This window comes from Tachypleus tridentatus, chromosome 1 (genome assembly GCF_004210375.1).
Source record: "Tachypleus tridentatus isolate NWPU-2018 chromosome 1, ASM421037v1, whole genome shotgun sequence".
Lineage (NCBI taxonomy): Eukaryota > Metazoa > Arthropoda > Merostomata > Xiphosura > Limulidae > Tachypleus > Tachypleus tridentatus.
Window position 1 is genome coordinate 150,008,709 of NC_134825.1, and position 17,023 is coordinate 150,025,731.

The 17,023-nt window shown below is 35.5% G+C and overlaps 1 protein-coding gene across 5 annotated transcripts in view; it reads right to left on the reverse strand.

Annotated features, from left to right (window-relative positions):
- Positions 1–17,023, reverse strand: part of LOC143226800 (protein trachealess-like) — a 310,183-nt gene that overhangs the window by 259,659 nt on the left and 33,501 nt on the right. For 2 of the 5 annotated variants that reach the window (XM_076458337.1, XM_076458313.1), the window contains exon 1: positions 9,914–10,024. The exons of the other annotated variants lie outside the window; for them this stretch is intronic. The gene's annotated coding sequence lies outside the window, so the exon portion shown is untranslated. Of the gene's footprint in view, positions 1–9,913; positions 10,025–17,023 lie in introns of those variants that run through there. 5 annotated transcript variants of the gene reach the window in all.

The following is a 17,023-nucleotide window of genomic DNA, read 5'->3' on the forward strand; positions in this document are numbered from 1 at the left end:
GTGAAAAGCATTCTAAATATACGCATATTAATACAACTATAAACACTCAATGGCTCTAAAAAAATATCCTTCAAACTTCAACAAGTAAGACAGTGTTATATTTCTGTTCGAATTAAATAAAATATTTTATTACACTATCCGGATTGAAAGGGCAATGGCCCAATCTCTGCATTTTTAATAAGATACTACTCAAATATTATGAAGCGTGTGTTACTCCACTTTAAAGCCTACAGGCAGAATGATAAAATGTTCGTAAAGCGTGGGTTGGCACCTCCATTTATATCAAGCTTAGAAACTTGTAAAACTAAAAAAAAAAAAAAAAGTGCTTAAAGGCTGAGAAAAGTATTCTTTATTTGAGACATTATGTGAAATGTTGTGATATATTTCATGAGTCCTTTAGTTTGCGACCTGGCGTAGTCAGGTGGTTAAGGCACTCGACTCCTAATCCGAGGGTCGCGTCACACCCAACATGCTCCATCTTTCAGTCCTAGGGGCGTTAAAATGTTCGGTAAATCCCACTATTCGTTGGTAAAAGAGTGGCCCAAGAGTTGGTAGTAGGTGGTGGTGACTAGCTGCCTTCCTTCTAGTCTTACACTGCTAAATTAGGAACGGCTAGCGCAGATAGCCCTCGTGTAGCTTTGCGCGAAATTCCAAAAAAACAGATAAATGAAATTCTGCTTCGTTATTACAGTTAATTTTTAAAACTGTAATCTGTTGATTTTTAACTATTTGAATTCGGAATTGTAACTGATGTTTCAGGCCGTCTTCTGAAATTAAAATCTTATGTTAAAAGACTGACAACCTTCAGAGTATTTAAAGATTCTGTTTTCTCTGACTGTGCCCAAGGAGTAAATTGGTTTGAATCCGCAACTCTCAGATTGCGAGTCAAGCGCCCGATCCACCAGGCCATGTCGTGCTGGGGTTGGTCATCGTTACACAAGTGAGCTTCAGGTGCTGGAGAATAGGGGGCGCTGAAACACCTGCTAATTGTTCAATCAACTTCCCGTAGACTTGTGGGCCCCCATTTTAAAGAAGGGGTAAAGGAACAAAAAGAAACGACAGAAGTGAAATGGACCACTGTTGTCCAAAACCTATAGGGAAAGTGATAAAATTCAACTAATGTAAACCATTCTTCTCTTAATTATAAGAACGTATCAGCTAACGTCAAAGACAAGTAATGGCATGTCAACCACATTATATCTGTTATATCCAGCGATGATGAGGGCTTTCATCTAATACCGGGGTTTATCTCAGTAGGTGGGATATGACACACTTGGTAGTGGTGGGGAACTATGTACGTTATCAGTTACTCGATCAACAATTGTAATCATTAACAATTAGGTTTGTGATTTTTATTACTAAAAATATATTAATTTATTTTAACACCAAGTTGTTTATTGCTGTTATTAATCATTAAAACGTGAGTTATCATCTTCACCATGCGTAAAAATATTACGAAACTAACACGATAAAAGCATTATGCTTAAGGTGTAGGTAAATATGGGAATCGAACAAAACCCAAATCTCGCCAATAAATATAAAATTACAGGAATTAAATAACCCTTAATTGGCACCTTGTGCTCGCTTATATATAATTTTAAATAACGCAGGCTCGCTGGAATATCACTTATTAATTAAGTAACAATTACTGAAGTAAGCATATGTTGAGTGATACTTCAAACCTCGTCAAATCTTTTGTTTAAAATAATTAAGTTTCGATGGATCAGGGCCGTAGCCAAGCTGAGGCAGAAAAGGCGATTGCCTCCTCGATTTTTCTCCAGGATTGAGGGTCTCTGTATTTATAGCGAAACTTGTAACATTGCAAACAAACGAAACGTCATTAACAGGAAAGCTACTTCAATAGCTCTCGCTAGTGCAGCGGTAAGTCTAGGGATTTACAATGCTAAAATCAGGGGTTCGATTCTCCTCGGTAAGCTCAACAGATAGCCTGATGTGGCTTTGTTATACGAAAAAAACACACGCTACTCGAATCAATCAGCAAAAGGGAACCTAATACGTCAACAAAGGGGCTGACAAATCAGTAAACAAAAGGACCCCAATTAGTTTTTCAACTGCTCTGTACCTTGTTTATTAGTTTAAAATTGTCGTGCACCTAGTTCCAGTTCCATAGAGACAGCCCCCTAACCCTCAGTCGAAGGTTTCAATTAAAAGGGGCCCAATTTACACCTTATAGTCAAAATAAAGTTTTACAGTTATGCAGTATTCTGTTGTAGTTAGTTTTTCTGACAAAAGGGGGCTTTATATGACAAATATTCATTTGTACTGGGAGCTCCTTCTAGAGATTGCTTCTTCACCTTTTCAGTGCTGGATGTGGCCATGCTGATGCAAAATTAAAACGTACTTTGCACTTACTGTGATTTTTATTCTGGAAAAGTTGAGAATCAAGTATATGATTGTTAGGATCGGAAAACGTAGCAAGTAGGAAGGAAAAGGATCAGTTTATTTTCCAATATATCCTTATTCACTTTCTAGAGTTGTTTATCGCCCGTATAACAACTTGTTTATAAGAGCACAATGTTCTGGGTCTTGGTGAAGGTTGATACGGTAGCAACATCACCAAATACGTTGTTACAAACACATTTTGAGACCTTTACTGACTTTAGTATCAAATGAAATTTTTCGAAACAAGTGTTGACATCTTTGATTATAACTGTTGATAGTACAGTTAATATTAGGTCTTGAGGTCGTGTGTTGTTTTATAGTATTTTTGTTTATAACTGTGGGCTAAATATTACATGTATTACTAAACAATACTGAAAGCAGGTGAAGATCCTTAATCATTTAGACCCCTAGTGGCCTGCGACGGTACTTAAATGTGTCTGCAGTATTAAATCAAAATTATGAAATTACGATGTATGAAAAAGTAACGGATAAAATATAATGCTAAGAGATTATAAAACTAATATAGTAATATATTTAACTTCCAAATTTATTATTATAATTAACATAAATTGTATTAAGTAAATTCGTTATGCGGCTGGCACCGTTGCCCACCGATCGCACAAACCAAGACAGTTGATTTCTAATTGGATTGACGCATGTAAAATCAAAGCACAGAAATAATATAAAACATGGAACCGGATCTTTGTTTGAAACTGTCAGAAACTGACCCAGAAATTCACAATGTTGGTTCATCAAAGCAGTATCATCCTTAACATTAAAGTCAGTGATGAGATTTATTAAAAACTTTTCCGTATTTAAATATTTTTTCATTGTTCTTTTCTTAAAACTAGAATCAAGCTGTAAAGGTTGTAAAATACGCATATGACATGCAAGTTACACATGATAACTATTTTTAACTGGAGTCCACCAAACAGTAAAGAAGTTGAAGGGGTCTACTGGTTGGCAAAGTCTGAGAACCCCTGCTCTATGCGAATACAAAGAAAAACACATTAATAGACAAATCATTGCAAAGTTTGACTAGACGTATACAGTTATACTGTACTGCTCCAAGTGATTTTTTTGTTCTGGTTATTAAAACGTTTGGACAAGAAATGGCCTTCAGTTAATCAGTAGACATTCAATGGCAGGGATATTAAAAAAAAAAACGTAATTTGCATCCATGTTTTGTATTGGCAGACATGACGGGTAAGAATTATGTGTCCAACCCACAGTGGCTTCCTACTGTGCACACCAGATGGCAGTCTCATGGAACTCTTAACCATTCAATTTCAACTACCTCTGCTACGACCTATAGAAAAATTATGACCCCTAAGGTCAATCATGTTTTATAAGATAATGCTTGTGTATACTCGTCTTTTCTAATTATACTCCTTTCCCTCCGTTAATGCGTCCAGGGTTTTACTGTTTCATGCAATCGTAACGGAAAAGAGTATTTAAGTATTCACTCCACTGTATCTTTTGTCCATCAGTTGCTCATTGTCTACTATTATAGCTATAGAAAAGATTATAAATGTATCTGTCGATTTGTTGTTTTTTTTCTTTCTTTTCATTTTCTGTTATCTTAGCTGGAAAATATTGTGATATATTACCTTTTATATAACTATCTGTCTCTCTGCATATTTAATCTTATCTGTGGCTCAGCGGTTGCTTTCGAACCCCGCAGCGCTCACATCACAGACGTTCTATTGTACAACTATGCACTAAAACAACATACAAACAAGCATCGATTTTAGTTTTTCTTGTTTACTTACTCGCGTTTGTCCAAATGTCCATCGATGTACCAAACTTTTACTTATTTTTCGCTACCACACCTGGAGAAGGGTGTTACACGTTAACTTTTTATACCATATCTAACTCCATGTTTACAACTTCGTGTGCTGAGGAGAGAATCTTACATCTTGTGAGCCTTTCCTCGGTACTACATTCTGCTAACGCAAATAAAAACGTCTCTCACAGTGTTCTTAGTACGTCTTTGCTGGCCTTTCAACACGTTAATAATGTGTTCTGCTGTCCTGTGTAGACTTACTTTATTTACATATTTTGTCATGGACACATTGCAAAAAAAAAAAGTGTTAGATTTGGGGGTCACTCGTGCTGTATAGGTCATGGTTTAGGTGGCGTCTCATCTTTAGAAGACTTGTTCAGTTGATGGCAGGAGGCACGAGTTTAGAGAAAGCTTCCAGTGGTGTACTATTAAAGAAACCTTATCATTTTTCTGTCTTTAGCTAACTGTCGTTTTACGCTTTAATGATTCTTTCTTCCGTGCATTCCTCAAACAAGGAATGTTTAGAAAAGGTCAAAATTACAATATGTAGTTAACTGAGCTGGTTGGTATTTATTTGAATATCACTTGTTAAAATGTAAATTCTAGTTAATCTACAGATAAGCTACTAACTTTTTAAATAGTTTCTCAAATAAAAATAAAGATTTGTTAATAATTACCACTAACGTGTTTCTATGTTTGTTTTTCCAGTAGTACTGAATTCCAACATACTTCACATACACACACTTACGTATTTTGCAACAATATTATTAAAAGCTTCAAGAATTGGAAATACACTCACCCAAACGTAGTGTCACACTTCTACACTAGAAACCTGAAACCTTATAAAAAAATTCCCCTCACACACACACTGAATTCTATATTCTTCCAAAGACTTACTGAAAACTTCAAGCACTGAAAATAGACATACTTTAGCCAACTTAAGACTCTTTACAAAATAAGACAAACAATGCACTTAACTGCAGTACAACCTTACCATATTTCGAATATAAATTGTGATTGATTGGAAATATAGGCATGTTCAGATCATTGCATGCAATGGGTAACAACTTTAGAAATAAATGATGCGATACATTTTCAGACCATTGTAAGTGATGGGTAAAAACTTTAGAAACAAATGACAATAGATATTTTCAGATCACAGTAAGTAATGGGTAACAACTTTAGAACTGAATGATATTAGACATCTGCAGATCATTGTAAATAATGGGAAACAACTTTAGAAACAATGATAGTAAACATTTGCAGATCATTTTAAATATTGAGTAATAACTTTAGAAACAAATGATGCAAAGCATTTGGATATCATTATAAGTAATTGGCACGAACTTTACAAACAAGTGAAGCTAGACATTTTCAGATCATTGTAAGTAATGAGTAACAACTTTACAAACAAATGATGCAAAGCATTTGGATATCATTATAAGTAATTGGCACGAACTTTACAAACAAGTGAAGCTAGACATTTTCAGATCATTGTAAGTAATGAGTAACAACTTTACAAACAAATGATGCTAAATATTTTCAGGTCATTGTAAGTAATGGATAATGACTTTAGAAACATTCACATATCTCTCCAAGTAACGGAGAACTATCTTATATATACATAATGCCAGACATTTTCAGGTCATTCTAAATAATGGCAAATTGTGTACATTTAGTTTTATGATAAAAACATGCTACATTTGCGTTTCCTTATTATTATTAAAATTCGTGAAAAAATATTTTAATAGCGTCCAAGATACTTACAGTGGAGATGGATGTTTACAGATTTATATCTGGATTCCTGGTGAACAATGTAAAAATTCTATCAATATATATATCCATTTCTACGTTTCTTGCAAAACAAATGTTGTTATTATGTGGCTGTACATCAAGTAAAATATTTATTAAAATTCCCAAAACGAGCTTAACATATACTTTTCAATTATTTATCATAAACAAATAGCACAACAACGCCTCCACTTCGTGTATCAAAACCGTCACTCATCCAGGTGTTGTAAACAGCTGCCTTACTTAACGTCTACATTACCCAATGAACCACTGGGAAAACCGGAATTCCAAAAAAGTGAATAATGTGAAAGAAACTCCTGGACAAGGATTAATCTTTCTTTTTGTTTACGTTCTTTATAGTGACGTTCGATTAAAACCCATAACGTTTATTTTGTTTCAGAAATATTTTTAGACTAATTAGTTTTTAGAAAACGTATTATTTTAAGATTTAAGATAAAAAATACAACATACCATCTACACGCATTTGTCATTATCCATTTGGGGCGTTATAATGTGACGGTCAATCAAACCATTTGTTGGTAATAGAGTATCCCAAGAGTTGGTGGTGGGTGGTAATGACTAGCTGCCTTCCCTCTGGTATTACACTACTAAATTAAGGACAGCTAGCGTAGATAGCCCTGGAGTAGTTTTGCACGAAATTAAAAAACAAACCAAACAAACATTATCCATTTTAAAAAAAAACACGAAGTTTTCCTTTTTATTTTATTTCTTAAAGTGCAATACTACACAACAGGCTTACTGCGCTTTTACTCACCAAGGGATCAAACCTATAACCTAGAAGTTTAGTATTTGTAAGTCCTTAACTTTACTGTTGAGCTGTCGAAAAGCAAAAAAACAAATAAACAAGAAACCATGTATAATAATAATAAATCATTTACTTGGAAACAAGCGTACCAACTGGATGCAAACTGACAATGTACAAGGGTTCCTTTCAATGCCACTCTTGTCCAGGCCCGGCATGGGCAGGTGGATTAAGGCGTTCGACTCGTAATCTGAGGGTCGTGGATTTAAATCCCCGTGACACCAAACATGCTCGCCCTTTCAGCCGGGGGGCGTTATAATGTGACTGTCAATCCGACTATTCGTTGGTAAAACAGTAGCCCAAGAGTTGGCGGTGGGTGGTGGTGACTAGCTGCCTTTCCTCTAGTCTTACACTGCTAAATTAGGAACAGATAGCCCTCGTGTAGCTTTGCGCGAAACTCAAAAACAAACAAACACTCTTGTCCTTCTTTATTGAGGTAAAAAATAAATCACAGCTTAACTATTTGATAATGCAACTACGTGACAATAGAATACGTGCTAAAACAAGTATTAAGAGCCCGAGTGCATAGTTTCAATATTTTCTTTCTCATCACAAATTATGATAGCCTTATTTATTACTGGAAATGAAATTAAGCCGCGTTTACCTGAAACTATTACGGTTAGGTGTCGAAATGGTTCCTAATTAAGGTTTTAGCTTTTAACACGTTTTTAAATATTTTTCCTGTTATTAAATAACGAATCATATGTAACTCCTGTTTCCGGAATCAGACTTTATCTTTACTACAGCAAGAAAATGCGACAGTGGAAAAGTATAAATAAAGAAGAAAAAAGTCCAACACACAGTAACAAAAAGGATGTTGATAAAAATAACCTACACGTTATTTCAGAATCTAATAAAATACGTTTAAGTAACCGTTCAACGCAGAGGAAGAGAAGGGGCCTCTCCAGAGGTGACACAGAGGGATTGAATTGCAACATACACCTATCAAAATCAAGGAACCTAAGATTAACCATTCAACGTTTGGTGAGAATCGGTACAGCGGTTTGCGAGCTGTAAGGAACTCTTTGTTTGTTTGTTTCTTTGAATATCGTGCAAAGCTACACGAGGGCTATCTGCGCTGGCCGTCCCTAATTTAGCAGTGTAAGACTAGAGGGAAGGTAGCTAGTCATCACCACCCACCGCCAGCTTTTGGGCTATACTTTTACCATCGAATAGTGGGATTGACCGTCACTTTATAACGCCCCCACAGCTAAAAGAGCAAGCATTTTTGGTGCGATGGGGATTCGAACCCGCGACCCTCGGATTACGAGTCGAGTGCCTTAACCACCCGGCCATGCCGGGCCCGTTATAAGGATGTACACACATAAAAACGTTTGTCAAATATTGCTTAGATTGCACGCGTGTTGATTGTATGTATGTGTGAAAGTTGAGATATATATAAGATAGGTATAAACATATGTTTCGGGCTACTATGGCGACTTGTCTTTTAAAACTTGTAATTTTATTATAGCCGAACTTTATTCGATCCAAACTAGTGAAAGTGGGTTTTCTATGGGTACTCTCATTTTCCCCTCAAACTAAAATTTTCACTGATTGGATCTGTAGATACCAGCCGTTACATCTATATTTATTGATCCCAGACAGGCCCTGAAAGGCGCTATTTATTGATCCTAGCCAGGCCCTGAAAGGCCCCGTTTGTTTCGATGTTTTGTCAGTAATTAGTTTTAGACGTTTCCTCTCCAAACTTTCTAGACTTTGACTTTGACTTAAGAACTGCCTACCAAAATACAGACCAGTTAGAATTCGCCTACTTGACTCGAATAGACCAATGACCAACAGAAATTTATTATCTTTAGTCTCGCACGGAGTGACGGAAGAGCTTTTAATTTTTTAATACCTTGATGAGTGATTATTTCTTGATAATTAATTAATTTACATCAAAACAACTGCCAGAGAGAGAGAGACAGTCCCGCTTATAAGTCTCCAACCTCGTTTAGTTGCTCTTCCAAACAAACAAATAATATCAAGTCTTCTGTTTTTAGACCAAAACTGCACAACAGACTATTCACCGCGTGGAATGAAATCTTTGTTTAGGCGTTGTAAGTCCATAAATGTACCGCTGCACGACCAGGAGTGACACAAGTCTAAAATAATGTTACGGTTAGTTAAGTTTAACCAGAACCAGTGGAACAACATGTTAGAGAAACCTGAAAGTGCAGGAAGGATTATGGGTAAGAAAGGGGGCATGCCCAAAACCAGCTGTTTTTGGATGGTATACAAATTCCCAGGAAGCTTTTCGTGTTGTCTTGTATTTGTAAATATTTTACGATCCCTTTGAAATTCAGCTTTTTAGCATTATTTGCATATATATATATAAATAATTATGTATATATAACCATACAACAACAGCTTAAGTAGTAAGTTGGTACCAGCGAAACATATAGTCTCCATGGACGCGTAACAAAAAACAAACATTATTCTATTAATCAAAAACATGTGCTAAAATATCAACACCAGTAACTGAATCCAGCTGGTTTACAATCTACTAAATAAAAATCGGAGACCAAGATAAATTATACTGATAAATGTAACACTTTTCATCCATGTAACCCTTCTTAATAGATAGGATGGTTGTATTTAGTCCTACCCACTTAATTAGTGAGAGGGAAACTGATATAATAGCCATGTTTCTTTATAAGCTGAGTTCTGGTCAGTTTTATTAATTACTTCTGATATATATATATATATATATATAGCATAATTTATTATGATTTACGCTATGTATACTGTAGAATGGGATACAAGTCGTAAAACTAAAGACAAAATACCCGACAACTCACTGTCAGGACTCTTTTACAAAGTTTTATATTCTAACAGAAAATATTTGAAGGAATCTCATAACAAAAGTGAATATTACGGAAAATATTCCCTTTTATTTTTACAAAGTTCTTCGAAATATTTTCTGTTAAAATGCTAATCTTAGTAAAAACGTTCCTAAATAAAATAAGCTATCAGTATTTTCCCCATAATTTTAAATAAAACAGAAATTGAAACGTGGTTCTAAATAAGTGAATACAGAAAACAATATTTACTATATATATATATATATATAGGTAACACCCACAAGCAGAGAGATATAGTTTACGTACCGTTTTTCTGTTATTCACATGAGTAAGCTCTTGAGTTACATCAAAATTCGTATAAGGTCTAAATACAGTGAACACTGAGGACAAGAACCCAAGGTTAGGTGGTTTGTGCATTGATTAGTAGGTTTTGGCCACTTTCTTTCTTGCCCTCATTATTACGGTTTGCACAAGACTTCCATCTTCTATAAATGTTGGACGTCCCCGAGTGGGTGTCACCTAGTTTTAGAGCGGATTCAAACCGGTTCCAGCTCTTTAATTCTCTGTTGGGGTGCTCATAAATCAATCAAGTTCCTGAAAAATTTGTAATACACTGTACAATTACAAAATAATAGTCCAATACGTGCAGCGAAGGACCGCGTAGTTTGTGCACTCGAGTACCTACCTACCCTAACAAACTACAACTTTCAGTTGCTACGGTGACTGTCTAAGTGTAATCATAAGAAAAAGGCATCCCTTTAGTTCATATTATAATATTTTAAGAACTTTGATTAAATTATGATTTCTGTCCTAGAAACATGATTTTCTAACAGTAACATGACAACGTACATTTTTTACTTAGTACAATGGTTTTTACAAACAGCTCTAAAAGACCAATAAGCTATCAGTTACTAGGGTGATCTTCAAACTTTAATTACAAGAAGAGATCTGCCCCTTTATTTTAAGAACTTTGAAATTTAACTTATGAGTTCTGTTCTAACACGAATAAGTTTAAATATCATAGCGACCAACAACCTTAATTTATTATAATAACGACATAAACACAGATAGAGAGCTCCCTATTTTATTTTTTCTGCAATGAATTTGCACAATATGGGACTTCTACCTCATCAGTCTATGTCTCAAGTCGCCATATTTTATTCTGTCATGACCTTCGCAGAGTATTTATTTTGTCTTTATAGAAATATTTCGATAAAAACTCTTCGCAAGTGAATCATGAATGTTTTATCATTTTCCCTACAATGTTTTATATTTTTCTATTACATTAAAATTCCTTTTACGTCCATTCACTTTACAAAACTGTGAACATTTTGCAAGAACTACTAGAATGTAGCTTGCAGTTTATCTCAGATATGAATACGTTAGTTTAAAAGTTTAGATACCAAAGACTAGGGCCTGGCATGGCCTAGCGCGTTAAGGCGTGAACTTTGTAATCTGAGGGTCGCGGGTTCGCGCCCGAGTCGCGCCAAAACATGCTCGCCCTCCCAGCCGTGGGGGCGTTATAAAGTTACGGTCAATCCCACGTTTCGTTGGCAAAAGAGTAGCCCAAGAGTTGGCGGTGGGTAGTGATGACTAGCTGCCTTCCCTCTAGTCTTACACTGCTAAATTAGGGACGGCTAGCACAGATAGCCCTTGAGTAGCTTTGTGCGAAATTCAAAAACAAACAAACAAACCAAAGACTAAATAGTGGTTGCGCATTTTCAAAAAACGCGTAATTTTCCCTAAACGTTATTAATATTTTCACAGTAATAAAAACACCAAAACTGGAGTTTATTAGACCCTTTAGCAGTTAAAATGAAAGATCTGTTTCCTTAAAATATATAATAAAAAGTTAGTTGTTAGACGTGTGGGTATCAAGATTATTAGCAAATGGTTAAAGTGTTTACTTCGTAAATACGTACAACTAAAGATTTAATTCGTGAGAGGTACGGTAATAAAATGTAGTGGAAAAAAGTTTAATGTTAACTGTGTATCAAATAACGGGTTTTGTAATTATAGTGCTCAATAATTACACACAAGAATTCGAAAAATATTCATTTTTAATACGTGTGAAAAGTATGTATATTATAAAGATACTCATGTCTAAGAATTAACGTTAGATCTATAGGAAGTATTTGTACATATGTGTGATAGTTGTATTTATGGAATTAGATAGATAAATAAGTGCATTAATGCACGCATAAATATGGAAATTGACAATAAAGAAAATTCCAATGTGGGCAACGAGTATGCAGCTAAGCAGAAACGTTGAAGATATGTGACGTACGAAAGTAAGATTTAACCCATAATTCTTTGTTCAATGTTTGAGAAGGAAATGCACCCCAGTGGCACAGCAGTATGTCTAAGGGCTTATAACACTAGAAACCTAGTTTCGATGCTCGTGGTAAGCAAAGCAGAGATAGCCCATTTTGTAGCTGTGTGCTTAATTGTAAATAAAAAGACAATATTGTGATCTGCTTGTTTATCACGTGTATTAGAAAACTGAGTTATAAAGTATGTTTGTTAAAAACTGAGATAAATTAAGTATTATTACTATATAACATAATGGAAGACTCTTACTTTATACACGGCGAGGTTTATTCGGTTTATTACGGCCAAAATGTGACAATAATTTTAGAAGAATAATCCTTACCTCTGTTTAAAAGGAGTTAATTACTGGACATATAAACCTAACGTGTTTGACAATTACGTATAACAGGAGGTCTTCAAACAACGTATCACTTTCTTTGAGTATTTTAAACTATACAAATTTAAGAAAAATACAGTGCCAATGAAAGCATAAGTGAGATAACGGGTGTGAAACAGTTATTTCTTTCTTTTCTGTGAGACAAAGTATTATCCAAATGACTTAACATTCATTGAATCAAGGGATTATTGCAGAATGAATATCATTCATCCGAATAAGAGATGTTTTCCTCCTTTGTTGTTGTTGTTATTGTTGTTTGTTTGTTTCTTAATAATCGCAAAGTTATACAATGGGTTATCTGCCTACTAAACCCATAGAAACGCGACTTTTAGTGTTATAGGACTTCATACTTATAGCTCAACCACCAGAGAACTTATTTTTTTAATCAACAAAACTAAAAATGGATCTTTGTTAACCCTATCGTTGGACCTTTTTCAAAACATCTTAATCAAATCACAATATTTATTATTATTTCAGACTTAACGTAACTTCTAATTATTATTTTAATCAATGAAGTATTTCTATTCATTATATTTGGTGTACTAATTAGATACCCCATTTTTCAATATTATATCTAGTTAATATATATATACATTGCATGGCCAAAAGTATGTGGACTTCCGACTATCACACCCATATGTGCGTGTTGAACATCTCATTCCAAAACCATGGGCTTTAATATGGAATTAGTCCCCCTTTGCCGCTACAACAGCCTCAACTCTTCTGGAAAGATTTTGCACTAGATTTTGGAACACAGTTGCGGGGATTTGCTCCTATTCAACAACAATAGTATTAGTGAGGTCGGGCACTGATGTTGGGCGAGAAGGCCTGCCTCGCAGACGGCGGTACAATTCATTCCAAAGGTGTTGGATAGGGGTTGAGGTCAGGGCTCTGTGCGGGCCAGTCACGTTATTCTACACCAACCTCGGAAAACCATGTCTTTATGGACCTCGCTTTGTGCACGAGGCATTGTCATGCTGAAACAAAAAAGAGCCTTCCCCAAACTATTTCCACAAAGTTGGAAGTACACAGCTCTCTAGAATATCATTGTATGCTGTAGTATTAAGATTTCCCTTCACTGGAACTAAAGAGTCTAGTCTAAGCCAAGAAAAACAACCCCAGACCATTATTCCTCCTCCACAAAACTTTACAGTTGGCACTATACATTCAGGAAGGTAGCGTTTTCCTGGCATTTGATTACAGAGGTAGTTCGGAACTCGGTAGTGAGTGTTGAAACTGTGGAGAGTTGACGCGTACGGGTGACGCGCTTCAACACTCGACGGTCCCGTGCTGTGAGCTTGTGTGGCCTACCGCTTCGTGGCTGTGCTGTTGCTGCTCATAAGTGTTTTCACTTTCCAATAACAGCACTAACAGTGGACTGGAGCAGCTCTGGCAGAGCAGAAACTTGACGAACTAACTTGTTGGAAAGATGGCACCCCATGACAGTGCCACGTTGAAAGTCAGTGCAACCCTTTCTACCGTCAATGTTTATCCATAGAGATTGCATGGCTGTATGCCTGATTTTATGCACCTGTTAGCATTGGGTGTGGCTGAAATAGGCGAACCCACTAATTAGAAGGGGTGTCCACATACCTTTGGCCATGTAGTGTATATTATATGACACTGACGACAAAAAAGTCCCTTATTCTACATTAAACCTAATAAACGACTTAGTTATTATTTAACACTTGGTCCAAATCTAAAATATAATTTCATTGTTATTCAACTATTGGTCTAAATCTGATAAATAGTTTCATTATTGTTCAACCTTTGTATAATTAAAACTTTTTATTGGTTTGGTTTCTTTTGAATTTCGGGCAAAGGTACACGAGGGCTATCTGCGCTAGTCGTCCCTAATTTAGCAGCTTAAGACTAGATGGAAAGCAGCTAGTCATCATCACCCACCGCCAACCCTTGGGCTACTCTTTTACCAAAACGTGGGATTGATTGCACATTATTCATGTAAGGAGGGTTATATAGTTTAAAGAATATATTATGTAACAACAATGTTTTTGGTTAGATATAAAGCCTTTAATAGTTGGAAAAACACACTGAAATCAACTCAAAAAAGGAAGTATTTTGCGAGTTGTTGTCCACATTCTTCCTGATCGTGCTTTTGCCCTTACATTATGATTACTGGTTGTGTGCAGTGTAGTAGAGTGCTTCCTCGTGATTCATTTGCAAGTTCATAATGTCATATTTAACTGATACTTAAAAATAAAAAACAAATTAACATGTACTGGGGAAGCACTACTTCTCTTGCTTCCATGGACCGCATCTTTATTTACGTGGCGTAGCCGTATCCCGGATAAAGGTATGCCTTTATCCGGGATACGGCTACACCACGTAAATAAAGCCATCCCGATCTCACCTACCAAATTTCGTTTTGCACGCTCCATAACCTTCGGAGGAACTTACTGGAAACTGACAAAATTTCTCATTGGATGACAACAACTGAAGAGTGTTTATTATTACTTCAGGCTTATGGGGCTCTACATGCTGTGATATTTTTAAGAACTTCTGAGTGAAAGCAAATAAGGTTCGGTTTGTTTTGAATTTCGCGCAAAGTTACGCGAGGGCTAACTGCGCTAGCCGTTCCTAATTTCGCAGTGTAAGACTAAAGGGAAAACATCACCACACACTGCCAACTCCTGTGCTACTCTTTTATCAACGAATAATAGGATTGATCGTACCATTATAACGCCCCCATGGCTGAAAGGGCAAATATATTTAGTGTGACGGGCATTCGAACTCGCGACCTTCGGATTACGAGTCGAATGCCTTAACCACCTGGCCATGCGGGCCCAAAAACTTTTATTTTTTTATTTCTTACTAAATATCACCCGTATATAAACAGGGTTGATGAAAGTTTTGACGTACCCCAGACAGTCTGATTATTCCTGTTACTGGACAAAAAGGTTGACAATAGATGTGGCAGATATAATGTGGTCGACATAACTTTATACGTTCTTATTTACTTTTCCTCACAAATTCTTAGAGTGTATAACATAAAACTGATTTAGCGTTCATCCAGGTACTTGTGTTATTTTAGTTCCGACTTCCGTTATTAAAGGATTTCATTGTGGCTCACACTGGAGATGTTAATTAAACAAGAACTTGGTTAACTCATAAATCATGCTAAGTTCTCAATTATGACGAATAAGTTGTTACATTTTAACGAGCCGATAGCAAAGTTTAATTTAGTTTAATAAATATATAAACGTATCCATCGGGCGACGTCACTAAATAAATCACTTTAGACAGAAAGGACAAGTTAAATTACAAATTATGAAGATTTGTAGACTCCGTTTTAAAATGCAAATCCAAGTGGAATATTGTCAGTAAATTGCTCATCAAAAGTAGGCTCAGCAATACGTTCGTTGGGCCTCGTCTCGTGATGGAATGGTAAAATGAAAAAAAAAGGAGCATTATATCTTGGAAGGGGTTGAAATGTTTCCCATGAGTGTTAGTCATGCTAGAGTGGAACTGAAAACCCTTCATAAGATCTAAATCTGGGTTTGGTGTATAACGTGTTTATTTCTCTCGTTAACAACAGAAGGAGCTGAGTAATTGGTGTGTGTTGAGTTGACGCAATAGGGATATTAAGAAAAATTAAAAGAATTATTGTGTAACGTTTCGTGAGAAAAAAAAATACGTGAAAGAGTTTCACGTGTGTATTTTCTTCATTAGGCTTCTTATGTGCGTTCTCAAACTGCGACTTACCGTAAGGGAAAAATAAAAGTGTATTCTTCCACAGTTATAAAACGACTTGGATCGTGATAGCTAAGTTGATCCTATTTAAAATGATTGATCTACATTTCAGCAACATGACACTTACTATTTTATTGTGCTATTCTGTTCGAAATTACCACCTACGTTCTATGTCCGTTTCTTATTAGCGCATCTCTGCTTGCTCAGACTCGATAATTTTTCTCAGGTTAAAAAAGATGACCAGCAATCAGATGTCAGCTACAGATTAAGCTAAAATTATAACTTATTATATCTCGGTACAGTGGCCTTAATATTACATTATTTTACTGAATTTATGGTATGATTATAACAATGGCCTTAAAATGTATCTTTATAATTACTTCTTATCTCTGTATTGTCTCAGGAAGAAAATTTCGAGACATTATTTCTAAATAATAATTTTTAATATACCATTTAAAATGTTTATTATCCTACACTAAAATAATAAAACTATGAATGCTAATTTGTAAACGGCAATAAATCACGGCACAACGACTTGTTGCTAACTTAAATGCATAACTACTCGATAAGGAGCAACCAATTAGGATACGTCGGACTGCTTATTGTAAACTAAAAATAATACGGTCAAAACCAGATGCATTATGAAACTGGTTGTGACGGTTACTTGTATGTGGAACATACATAGCCAGTCTGTTGTTTTATGTTGGTCTATAGAAAATAAATAGGTAAAAAACAACCAAAGTTTGACCTCTATCTATTAATCAAGATTTAATGTTTGCGTTTTATTTGTAGTTAAAATTAGTTACGTAAGCGTACACGGATTTCCTAAGAGCGCATTCACCGATACTTAGAACCTTGAGATTTTAATGAAATTTAATAACGTAGAAAGGTTTGGTAAAATACTATAAAGTGTCACTAAAGCTAAAAATATAAAAATTTTGTACTGGATTAGTCGTAACATTTAATTTATTTCCCACCCTAACGCACTTTGTTTATGA